We start from the raw sequence: 12060 nt of genomic DNA, 5'->3' as shown, positions 1-12060 counted from the left end.
GGCAATATCCTCCTTATACTTTCTTCACATACCCAAAATTCAGACACACACACACTCACATACATGCACACAGAGTCACACTCTGTCATCTTTTAATCTTGTTCTAGAGAGTCAAATTGACAATGGGTGTTAATGCATAGTGTCAATAATAAAAAGCTAAAGAAAGATAAAATGATATTATTAGGAAGTTATGGATTCTAAAAGGGTTTTGGAGTGGAAGATCGGAAAATGGGAGAGAAGATAAAGGCTGAAACAGCTTCCCAGCAACTCTGCCATGATTTACAAAACATGCACAGAGTACCGCTGATAAAGCAGTGCCAGCTGAAGGAGACAGAACAAATTCAGAGTCTGCACAAATTAGCAAATTTCTTCAGTGTCTTTAAAACAGAATGTCACCTATGGAAAAATAATTGTTTGAAACAGAACACTAGAAGGGGAAGCAAACATTATAGACATTTGATAAGGACATACGTGAAATCTAAATAATCAGGTATAAGTACATAAAAGTGGATCCCTTTCTCCATAGTTGGGTGTAGTAAAGAGAAGTTTCAGGTACATTGCTATATTTTTTTCTAGGAAAAACTCTTTCTAAATGGCCTTGAGGAATCACAGCACCACCACTGAGTTCATCCTCCTTGGGCTGTCTGCTGACCCCAAAGTCCAGATACTGCTCTTGGTGCTTTTCATGGGGATTTACCTCCTAACCATGATGGGGAACCTGATTCTGCTGCTGGTGATCAGAGCTGATTCCCATCTCCACACATCCATGTACTTCTTTCTGAGTCACCTCTCTTTCCTGGATCTTTGCTTCTCTTCAGTCACACTTTCCAAGCTCCTGGAGAACCTCCTGTCTAAAAAGAAAACTATTTCAAAGGAGGGCTGCCTGACTCAAGCCTTCTTTGTGTTTGACATTGGAGGGACAGAAATCTTCTTGCTCTCAGTGATGGCCTATGATCGCTATGCTGCCATCTGCTACCCTCTGCTCTACAGTCAGGTGATGAGCGGCCAGCTCTGTGTGAGGCTGGTATGGGCTTCGTGGGGCCTGGGTTTTCTGGATGCAGTTTTCAGCATCCCCCTGGCTATGAACTTGAACTTCTGTGAGAACCACATCATCCCCCACTATACCTGTGAACTGCCTTCTCTCTTCCCTTTGTCCTGCTCTGATATTTCCACCAATGTCACTGTCCTGACAGGCTCCACACTGCTACGTGGCTTCGGTACCTTCTTCCTGATCTTCTTCTCCTACACACGCATTGTCTCCACCATCCTGAGCATCAGCTCCACCACAGGCAGGAGCAAAGCCTTCTCCACCTGCTCCTCCCACCTCACTGCAGTGAGCTTCTTCTATGTCTCAGCTTTCCTCCGTTATCTCATGCCAACCTTAGGTCACCTCTGGAGCTAATCTTCTCCATACAGTATGGTATAGTTACTCCGCTAGCAAATCCCCTCATCTATAGCCTCAAAAACAAAGAAGTAAAGACAGCTCTGAGAAGAACGCTGGGGAAATGTTTGCAATGGTAGAGGTAGAAAGCTGTAAGGAGAAGAGAAATCGGGGTCATTTGTAGAGATGTGGATGGACCTAGAGACTGTCATACAGAGTGAAATAAGTTAAAAAGAGAAAAACAAATACCAAACTACTGTTGTTAAGTCACCCAGTCGTGTCCAACTCTTTGTGACCCCATGGACTGTAGTACACCAGGCCTCCCTGTCCTTCACCATCTCCTGGAGTTTGCCCAAGTTCATGTTCATTGCATCAATGATGCTGTCGAGCCATCTGATCCTCTGACACCCGCTTCTCCTTCTGCCCTCAGTCTTTCCCAGCATCAGGGACTTTTCCAATGAGTTCTCTGGTCACACCAGATAACCAAAATACTGGAGCTTCAGCTTCAGCATCAGTCCTTCCAGTGAATATTCAGGGTTGATTTCCCTTAAGATTGACTGGTTTGATATCTTTGCTGTCCAACAGACTTTAAGGAGTCTTCTCCAGCACCAGAGTTTGAAGGCATCAATTCTTTGGGGTTCTGCCTTCTTTACCGTCCAGTCTCACAACCATATGGGACCACTGCCAAGACCGCAGCTTTGACGATATGGACCTTATTGGCAGAGTAATGCCTCTGCTTTTCAGCACATTGTCTAAGTTTGTCATCACTTTTCTGTCAAGAAGCACTCACCTTCTGATTTCACGGCTGGAGTCATGGATGGAGTCGTCACCATCCACAGTGATTTTGGAACCCAAGAGGACAAAATCTGTCACAACTTCCACCTCTTCCCCTTCCATTTGCCATGCAGCAATGATCTCGGGTTTTTTAATACTTAGTCTTAAGCTGGCTCTTTTTACTCTCCTCTTCCACAATATCATATATTAATGAATATATGTGGAATTGAGACACAGATGTAGAGCACAAACAAATGCATACCAAGGGGGAAACTGGGGGTTGTGATGCATTGGGAGGTTGGGATTGACACATATACACTATTGATCAGTTCAGTTCAGCCGCTCAGTCATGTCTGACTCTTTCCGACCCCATGGACTGCAGCATGCCAGGCCTCCCAGTCCATCAACTCAAACTCATGTCCATTGAATTGGTGATGCCATCCAACCATCTCATCCTCTATCATCCTCTTCTTCTACTGCCCTCAATCTTTACCAGCATCAGGGTCTTTTCAAATGAGTCAGTTCTTCACATCAGGTGGCCAAAGTATTGGAGTTTCAGCTTCAGCATCAGTCCTTCCAATGAATATTTTCAGGACTGATTTCCTTTAGGATGGACTGGTTGGATGCCCTTGCAATCCAAGGGACTCTCAAGAGTCTTCTCCAACACCAAAGTTCAAAAGCATCAGTTCTTTGGCCCTCAGCTTTCTTTATAGTCCAACTCTCACATCCATACATGACTACTGGAAAAACTATAGCCTTGACTAGATGGACCTTTGTTGGCAAAGTAATGTCTCTGCTTTTTAATATGCTATCTAGATTAATCATAGCTTTTCTTCCAAGGAGTAAGTGACTTCTAATTTCATGGCTGCAGTCACCATCTGCAGTGATTTTGAAGCCCCAAAATACAAAGTCTGTCACTGTTTCCACTGTTTCCCCAACTATTTGCCATGAAGTGATGGAACCAGATGCGATGATCTTAGCTTTCTGAATGTTGAGTTTTAAGCCAGCCTTTTCACTCTCCTCTTTCACTTTCATCAAAAGGCTCTTTAGTCCTTCTTCACTTTCTGCCATAATGGTGGTATCATCTGCATATCTGAGGTTATTGATATTTCTCCTAGCAATCTTGATTCCAGCTTGTGCTTCATCCAGCCCACATTTTCTCCTGATGTACTCTGCATATAAGTTAAACAAGCAGGGTGACAATATACAGCCTTGATGTACTCCTTTCCCGATTTGGAACCAGTCTGTCGTTCCATGTCCAGTTCTAACTGTTGCTTCCTGACCTGCATACAGATTTCTCAGGAGGCAGGTCAGGTGGTCTGGTATTCCCATCTCTTTCAAAATTTTCCACAGTTTGTTATGATCCACACAGTCAAAGGCTTTGGCATGGTCAATAAAGCAGATGTTTTTCTGGAACTCTCTTGCTTTTTCAATGATCCAACTCTGTGTTGTCAATTTGATCTCTGGTTCTCCTGCCTTTTCTAAATCCAGCTTGAACATCCGGAAGTTCACAGTTCACATACTGTTGAAGCCTGACTTGGAGAATTTTGAGCATTATTTTACTATTGTGTGAGATGAGTGCAATTGTGTGGTAGTCTGAGCATTCTTTGGCATTGCCTTTCTTTGAGACTGGAATGAAAACTGACATTTTCCAGTCCTGTGGCCACTGTTGAGTTTTCCAGATTCTGACATATTGAGTGCAGCACTTTCACAGCATCATCTTTTAGAATCTGAAATAGCTCAACTGGAATTCCATCACCTCCACTAATTTGGTTCGTAGCAATGCTTCCTAAGGCACACTTGACTTCACATTCCAGGATGTCTGGTTCTAGGTGAGTGATCACACCATCGTGATTATCTGGGTTGTGAAGATCTTTTTTGTATAGTTCTTCCGTGTATTCTTGCCACCTCTTCTTAATATCTTCTGTTTCTGTTAAGTCCATACCATTTCTGTCCTTTATTGAGCCCATCTTTGCATGAAATGTTCGCTTAGTATCTCTAATTATCTTGAAGAGATCTCTAGTCTTTCCCGTTCTATTGTTTGCATCTATTTCTTTGCATTGATCACTGAGAAAGGTTTTCTTATCCTCCTCACTATACTTCAGAACTCTGCATTCAAACGGGTATATCTTTCCTTTTCTCCTTTTCTCTTCTTTTCACAGCTATTTGTAAGGCCTCCTCAGACAATCATTTTGCCTTTTTGCACTTCTGTTTTGGGGGATGGTCTTGATCCCTGGCTCCCATACAATGTCACGAACCTGCTATGTATAAAATAGGTAATGAGAACACACTGTATAGCACAGGAAACTACTCAATGCTCTATGATGACCTGATGGGAAGGAAATCCAAAAAAGGAAGGATATATGTATATGTATATGTATATGTATACGTATAGCTGATTCACTTTGGAATACAGTAGAAACTAACACAACATTGTAAAGCAACTGTACTTCAGTAAAGCAATTTTTAAGTAAAAAATAAGAAATAAATAAAAATTTTTAATGGTAGATGATAGATTAAGAAAGAACTATAGGCTTCAGGATATCTGGTGAGTTAACACTAAAAGCTTCCTAGCGGTCCTGTTTTAGATGCTGAAAGATGCCACAGAAAAGCATAAGAAAGACGCATGAAGATACTTTGAGGGTGGGGTCAGGATGGGAGAAGACAGTTCAGATTCAATCCTGCTCAAAGGCATATCAATGAAATATAGATCTTGGCCAAAAGTTATACTTAATCATAATTTATTTCTCTATTGTTTCATTGATACTGAGTAAAGTTGTATGTGTACTGAATTATTTTTGGGAATTAAATAAATAGAAAGGCAATGAAAAACATAAGATTTCACCAAAAGTGTTGAATTTCAGGGAAAGAAAACTTATCAACTTAGGGCTTATGGAGGGGTTGGAGCTTTGAATGGAAACCTTGCAGATAAAAAAGTGCTATGTTCTGCCCAGAGTGACTGTCAAGTGAGTGACTTGGGTGATGCCAAGAACTCTGCTTTTCTATTACATGAGAGTTGGAATTTGAGGGGGAATGTGGCTCATTCAAGGTAACACAAGAAAATTTAGCCTCTCCAACATCTCGCCTTCTTTAAAGCACTGGTTTTCTCTAGTTCGTCTGCGTGGAGAATGCAAGGTTTTTAGTCTTCCTTCTCATTATTTTAGCAATTTATGAAATATAAAATACGTGTTATATGACACAGCAACTTTGTATTTCCTGAGCATTTTTACATGCTACTCATGATTTTACTCAAAATACATTGCATTTTAAAGTCATAATAACTTGCAATCATCCAATGCTATTTTCTGTATAGCAATAATGAGAATTATTATAGTCATGGATATGGTTAATAGATTAAAACACTTTAAAGTTCCATTTAACTTTATTTTTCCACAAGTGAAACATGTATACTGAATCATGTACTAAGTAACAACACATCTGTTATTTCTAATTTTTTGAGGTTTTAATAAGAAAACATCACAGTCATCCAAGTCTATGCCCCAGCCAATAATGCTGAAGAAGCTGAAGTTGAATGGTTCTGTGAAGACTTACAAGACCTTCTAGAACTAACCAAAAAAAAAGATGTCCTTTACATCATAGGGGATTGGGATGCAAAAATAGGAATTCAAGAGATACCTGGAGTAATAGGCAAGTCTGGTTTTAAAGTACAAAATACAGCAGGGCAAAAGCTAAGAGAGTTTTATGAAGAGAACACACTGGTCATAGCAAACACCCTATTCCAACAACACAAGAGACAGCTCTACATATGGACATCACCAGATGGTTAACACTGAAATTAACTGATTATATTCTTTTCAGCCAAAGATGGAGAAGCTCTATTCAGTGAGCAAAAACAACACCAGGAGCTGACTATGGCTTGGATCATGAACTCCTTATTGCAAAATTCAGGCTTAAACTGAAGAAAGTAGGAAAAACCACTAGGCAATTCAGGTATGATATAAATCAGATCCCTTATGATTATACAGCAGAGGTGACAAATAGATTCAAGGGATTAGATCTGGTAAACAGACAGCCTGAAGAACTATAGACAGAGGTTTGTAACACTGTACAGGAGGCAGTGACCAATATCATCCCAAAGAAAAAGAAATGCAAAAAGGCAAAATGAGGAGGCCTTAAAATAGCCAAGAAAAGGACAGAAGTGAAAGGCAAATGAGAAAGGGAAAGATATACCCATTTGAATGCAGAGTTCCAAAGAATAGCAAGGAGAGATAAGAAAGCCTTCTTACATAAGCAATGCAAAGAAATAGAGGAAAACAACAGAATGGTAGAATGGGAAAAAACTAGATTTCTTCAAGAAAATTAGAGATACCAAGGGAACATTTCATGCAAGGAAGGGCACAATAAAAGACAGAAATAGCAAGGACCTAACAGAAGCAGAAGAGATTAAGAAGAGGTGGCAAGAATACACAAAAGAACTATACAAAAAGGTCTTAATGACAGGGATAAGTATGATGGTGAGGTCACTCACTTAAAGCCAGACATGCTGGAGTGTGAAGTTAAGTGGGCCTTAGGAAGCATTACTACAAACAAAGCTAGTAAAGGTGATGGAATTCTAGCTGAGCTATTTCAATATTCTACTCATTTCACATTCTACCAAGATAATACTCAAAATCCTTCAAGCTAAAATCCTTCAAGCTAGGCTTCAACAGTACATGAACCAAGCAAACTGAGAACTCAGATGTACAAGCTGGATTTAGAAAAGACAGAGGAACCAGAGATCAGTTTTCCAACGTCCATCAGATCATAGGAAAAGCAAGAGAATTCCAGAGAAACATCTACTTCTTCTTCACTGACTACGCCAAAGCCTTTGACTATGTGGATCAAACAAATTGTGGAAAATTCTTCAAAAGATTGGAATACCAAACCACCTGACCTGCCTCCTGAGAGACAGAAATCTCCTGCCTCCAGAAATCTGTATGCAGGTTAGGGAGCAACAGTTATAACTAGACATGGAACCATGAACTGGTTCTGAATTGGAAAAGGAGTATACCAAGGTTGTATATTGTCACCCTGCTTATTTAATTTATATGCAGAGTACATGATGTGACATGCCAGGCTGGATGAAGCACAAAGTGGAATCAAGATTGCTGAAAGAAATATCAATAACCTCAGATATGCAGATGACACCACCCTTATGGCAGAAAGTAAAGAAGAACTAAAGAGCCTCTTGATGAAGGTGAAAGAGGAGAGTGAACAAAAATGGCTTAAAACTCAACATTCAAAAAAATATTTCATGGTATCTGGTCCCATCACTTCATGGCAAACAGATGGGGAAGCAATGGAATCAGTGAAAGACATTATTTTCTTGGGCTCCAGAATCACTGTGGATGGTGACTGCAGCCATGATATTAAAAGACACTTGCTCTCTGGGAGAAAAGCTATGATAAACCTAGATAGTACTTTGCCAACAAAGTTCTGTATAGTCAAGCTATGGTTTTTCCAGTAGTCATGTATGGATGTGAGAGCTGGACCATAAAGAAGATTGAGCATTGAAAAATCGATGTCTTTGAACTGTGGTGTTGGAGAAGGTTCTTGAGAGTCCTTTGGACTACAAGGAGATCAAACAAGTCAATCCTAAAGGAAATCAACCCTGAATACTCATTGGAAGGACTGATGCTGAAGCTGAAGCTTCAATACTTTGGCCACCTGATGGGAAGAGCCAACTCATTGGAAAAGACCCTGATGCTGGGAAAGACTGAAGGCATGAAAAGAGATGAGGACAACAGTAGACAAGATGGTTGGATGGCATCACCAACTCAATGGACATGGGTTTGAGCAAACTCCGGGAGATGGTGAAGGACGGGGAAACCTGGCATGCTGCCGTTCATGGGGTTGCAAAGAGTTGGACATGACTGAGTGACTGAACAACAACAACTCTTTCTCCAAATGTATGTGTGAGCTGAGATCTCACTATTTTAAGAGACCTAATATGACCCAGAGACATCCCCTCTATCACCCCTTTAAGACACATTTCCTCCAGTTTTAGAGACAAAAAAAATAAATAAACAGAGGGGGGGAAAGCAGTGACTTTTATAATTAGCCCTGTTGTTATTTTCTCATTGTTGATCATCACTTGTTTACTCATTGACAATGAGCAACCTAAACCCAGACACTGACCTTAGGGTAGCAGTCATACAAGCATTGACTCTAGAGGAGGCATGTGGGAATTCGTCAGAAGATCTTGCTGATTCTTCTCACTGCACAGTTCCCTGACCTAGAAGGCTTGACTCCGTTCACACTCTTATATCCCACCTCTTCTCCAAACCCAGCAGCACCCTCTCTGCTCTAGTTGCAGAGAAACCTAACAACTTCCTTGCATGTGACAAATGGGCGCTAAGTCACTTGAGTCATGTCTAACTCTTTGCAACTCTATGGACTGTGTAGCCTGCCAGCTACAGGGATTCTCTGGCAAGAACAATGGAGTGGGTTGCCATTTTCTTTTCTTTTCTTTTCTTTTTTTTTAAGTAGTAGATTTAACTTGTCCAATACTTCCTATGATATTGATATTTGGGTTTTGTTTTTTACTTTATTTGGGGGGTTCAGGATTGGGAACATGTGTTCACCCGTCATGGATTCATGTTGATGTATGCCATTTTCTTCTCCAGGGAATCTTCCTAACCCGCATCTCTTATGTCTCCTGCATTGACAGGCAGGTTCTTTACCACTAGTGCCACCTGGGTGTGTCCAAAGCCAGGTCTCTACCGAGATGACCAGTTGACTTCTCCCCAGAAATTCACATACCTTGCCATACCAAATAGGAATTAAACAGCCTGCTGTTTTTCTACCACCTCACCTTCTACCCTGTCAGCTTTTCCAGTTTTTCTCTTTCTGGTCCAGAGAGGCATAGGAGAAAGATCAGAAAGTCTACTGCTAAAGCAGAGGTCCAGCAAGGAAATAGTATCTGCCTCTTCTGCTTGCAGACATCCTCTACTTATTTTAAGTGCTGCTCTTAGGACCCCATTCATCTGGATTCTACAAAAACAAAGTAACCCTTCCCTCCCCACAAAAAGAAAAGGAAATGGTGTCCCACCATGAACACTAAATTCTCAATATGGCCAAAAAAACCTTTCCCATTGGTTTAAGCCCTCAATTTTTTATATAACCAAGGAAGGAGCAGTGACAACTAACAGTTGTACCATAGGTCTGCTCTCTTACTAAGTCTTGCAAAGGGTGCCTGATGCCATTAATGGTAGAGATTATCAAATGGGTATTTATGTTCTGGAAAACAATATGAAAGCTCCTCAAAAAGCCAAAAATAGAACTACCATTTGATTCAGCAATACCACTTCTGGGTATAAACTTAAAGGAAATGAAAGTAGAATATGAAGAGATATATACAATCCTATGCTTACTGCAGCATTATTAAGAATAGCCAAGAAATGGAAATAATCTAAGAGTCCATCAACAGATAAACGGATAAAGATGTTATATGTGTGTGTGTATCTGTGTGTATATATAAAGCGGAATATTATTCATCCACAAGAAAAAGGACAACCTGCCTGCCATTTTCAAAAATAAGGATGGATCTTGAGCACCTTATGCTAAGTGAAATAAGTCAAACAGAGAATAACAAATACTGTGTGATGTCACTTTTATATGAAATCTATAAAAGCCAAACTCTTAAAAACAGAGAGTAAAATGATGGTTACAAGAAATGGGGGTTAGGGGGATAGGACAAATGTTGTTTAAGGGTAAAAACTTTCAAATAGTAGTAAATAAATCCAAGAGATCTAAAGCATAGTAGAGTGAATATGAACAACAACATTGTATTATAATCATTACACTTCCTAAGAGAGTAGAACTTAGTTAATTATACTGACCACTAAAATAGAAATAATATTTATGTAACATAATAGAAGTGCTAATAATCATTAAAATGACAACACTATTATGATAATAAATATACCAAATTAACATGTTCTATACCTTAAATTTATATGTTATATGTCAATTTAAAAAAATAAACAACATACTCATAGACACAGAGAACAGACTGGTGGTTACCAGAGAAGGAGGTAAGGGGTGGGTGAAGTAGCTGAAGACTTGAGGGTCAAAAGGTAGAAACTTCCAGTTATACAATAAATAAGTTCTGGGGATGTAATGTACAGCATGGCAACTATTGTTAATAATACTATATTGTATACTTGAAAGTCAAAGACAGTAGATCTTAAAAGTTCTTATCACAAGAAAAATTGTAGCTCTATGCATGGTGAGGGATATTAACTAGATTTACTATGGTGATAATTTTGCAATATATACAAATATCAGATCACTGCTGTACACCTGAAACTGATATAATATTATGTCAATTACTTCTCAATAAAATATAAAGCAAGGTTGGTTCTTTGGAAACATAAAGCAGATAAACTTCTGTCAAGTTTACTCAAGAAAAAAGAGAGGAGCACCAAAGAAACAATCTTAAGAATTAAACAGTATATCAAACATATTGAGAGGATAATATAAATGACATTATGTCAATAAATTTGAAAACTTAGATAACTAAACTCCCATTAAAATACAATTAACCAAAAGTGACTCAAGAAGAAATAAGAATCTAAAAAGCACTTTTTAGAGTTGGAGAGCTGAGACTAAACCTCAGCCAGCTTTATATTTAAGTTAGAACTTTCAATAAAGTAAAAATGTCAGTCTTCCTCAGGTTGAACAATAGATTTAACTTAATTCCACAATAAATCTCACCAATAATTTTTACAAAACTCAGCAAGCTAATCCTAATATTTTATGGAAAGTGGTACGTGAAAATCACTCAGTCATGTCTGACACTTTGCAACCCCCATAGGCTATACAGTCCATGGAATTCTCCAGGTCAGAATGCTGGAGATGGTAGTCTTTCTCTTCTCCAGGGGATCTTCCTACTAGGGAAAGTAGCCAGGTCTCCCACATTGCAGGCAAATTCTTTACCAGCTGAGCTACCGGGGAAGCCCACACCATAATCAAGTGGGATTTATTCCAGAGATGCATGGATAATTCAACATCCACAAATCAATCAATGTAATATACCACACTAACAAATTGAAGAATAAAAACCATATGATCATCTCATAGATGCATAAAAATCATTTGATAAATTTAACATCCACTCATGATTTTAAAAAAATCTCTCAGCAAAGTAGGTATACAGGGGAAATGCCTCAACATAAAAAGGCCATATATGGTGAGCCACAGCTGACATCATACTTAATGGTGAAAAACTGAAAGTTTTCCTCTAAATTCAGGAACAAGGCAAGGATACTCACTCTCACCAATTTTATACAAAATAGTGTTGAAACTCCTAGCCAGAGCAACCAGGCAACAACAGATAAATTTTGCTAAATACTAACCAGATATATAAATAAATAAAGGTTATCCAAATTGAACAAAAGAAACTACCTCTATTTGTAGATGACATGATATTTTATATAGAAAAGCCTAAAACTCCACAAAAAAACTGTTAGGACACATGAACGAATTCCATAAACTTGCAGGACACAAAATCAATATATAAAAAATATACAGCATCTCTGTACATTTATAATAAACTAGCAGAAAAAGAAATTAAGAAAACAATCCCATTTACAATTACATGAAAAAGAATAAAACACCTAAGAATAACTTTAACCAAGAGGCTAAAAACAAACTGTACAATGAAAGCTATGAGACATTGATGAAAGAAAATGAAGACAAAAATGAATGGAAAGATAGTCCATAATCACAGAAATAAAAATTAATATTGTTGAAATATTTACACTACCCAACACAATCTATATCTATATTGATTTTAACCTCTATTACAATGTCAATGGCATTTTTCGCAGAAACAGAAGAAAAAAGTGCTAAAATTTGTATGGAACCATAAAAGACCCTGCATAGCTAAAGCTATCTTGAGA

At 38.8% G+C, this 12060-nt stretch overlaps 1 pseudogene; it reads left to right on the top strand.

The window, feature by feature from the left end:
• Nucleotides 1–592: 592 nt before the first annotated feature.
• On the top strand, nt 593–1521 carry LOC138078528 (olfactory receptor 8S1-like; annotated as a pseudogene).
• The last annotated feature ends 10539 nt before the right edge of the window (nt 1522–12060 follow it).

Source organism: Capricornis sumatraensis, chromosome 4 (assembly GCF_032405125.1).
Source record: "Capricornis sumatraensis isolate serow.1 chromosome 4, serow.2, whole genome shotgun sequence".
NCBI lineage: Eukaryota > Metazoa > Chordata > Mammalia > Artiodactyla > Bovidae > Capricornis > Capricornis sumatraensis.
Note: the sequence above shows the minus strand (reverse complement) of the source record. Positions and strands in the feature narration are given on the sequence as shown.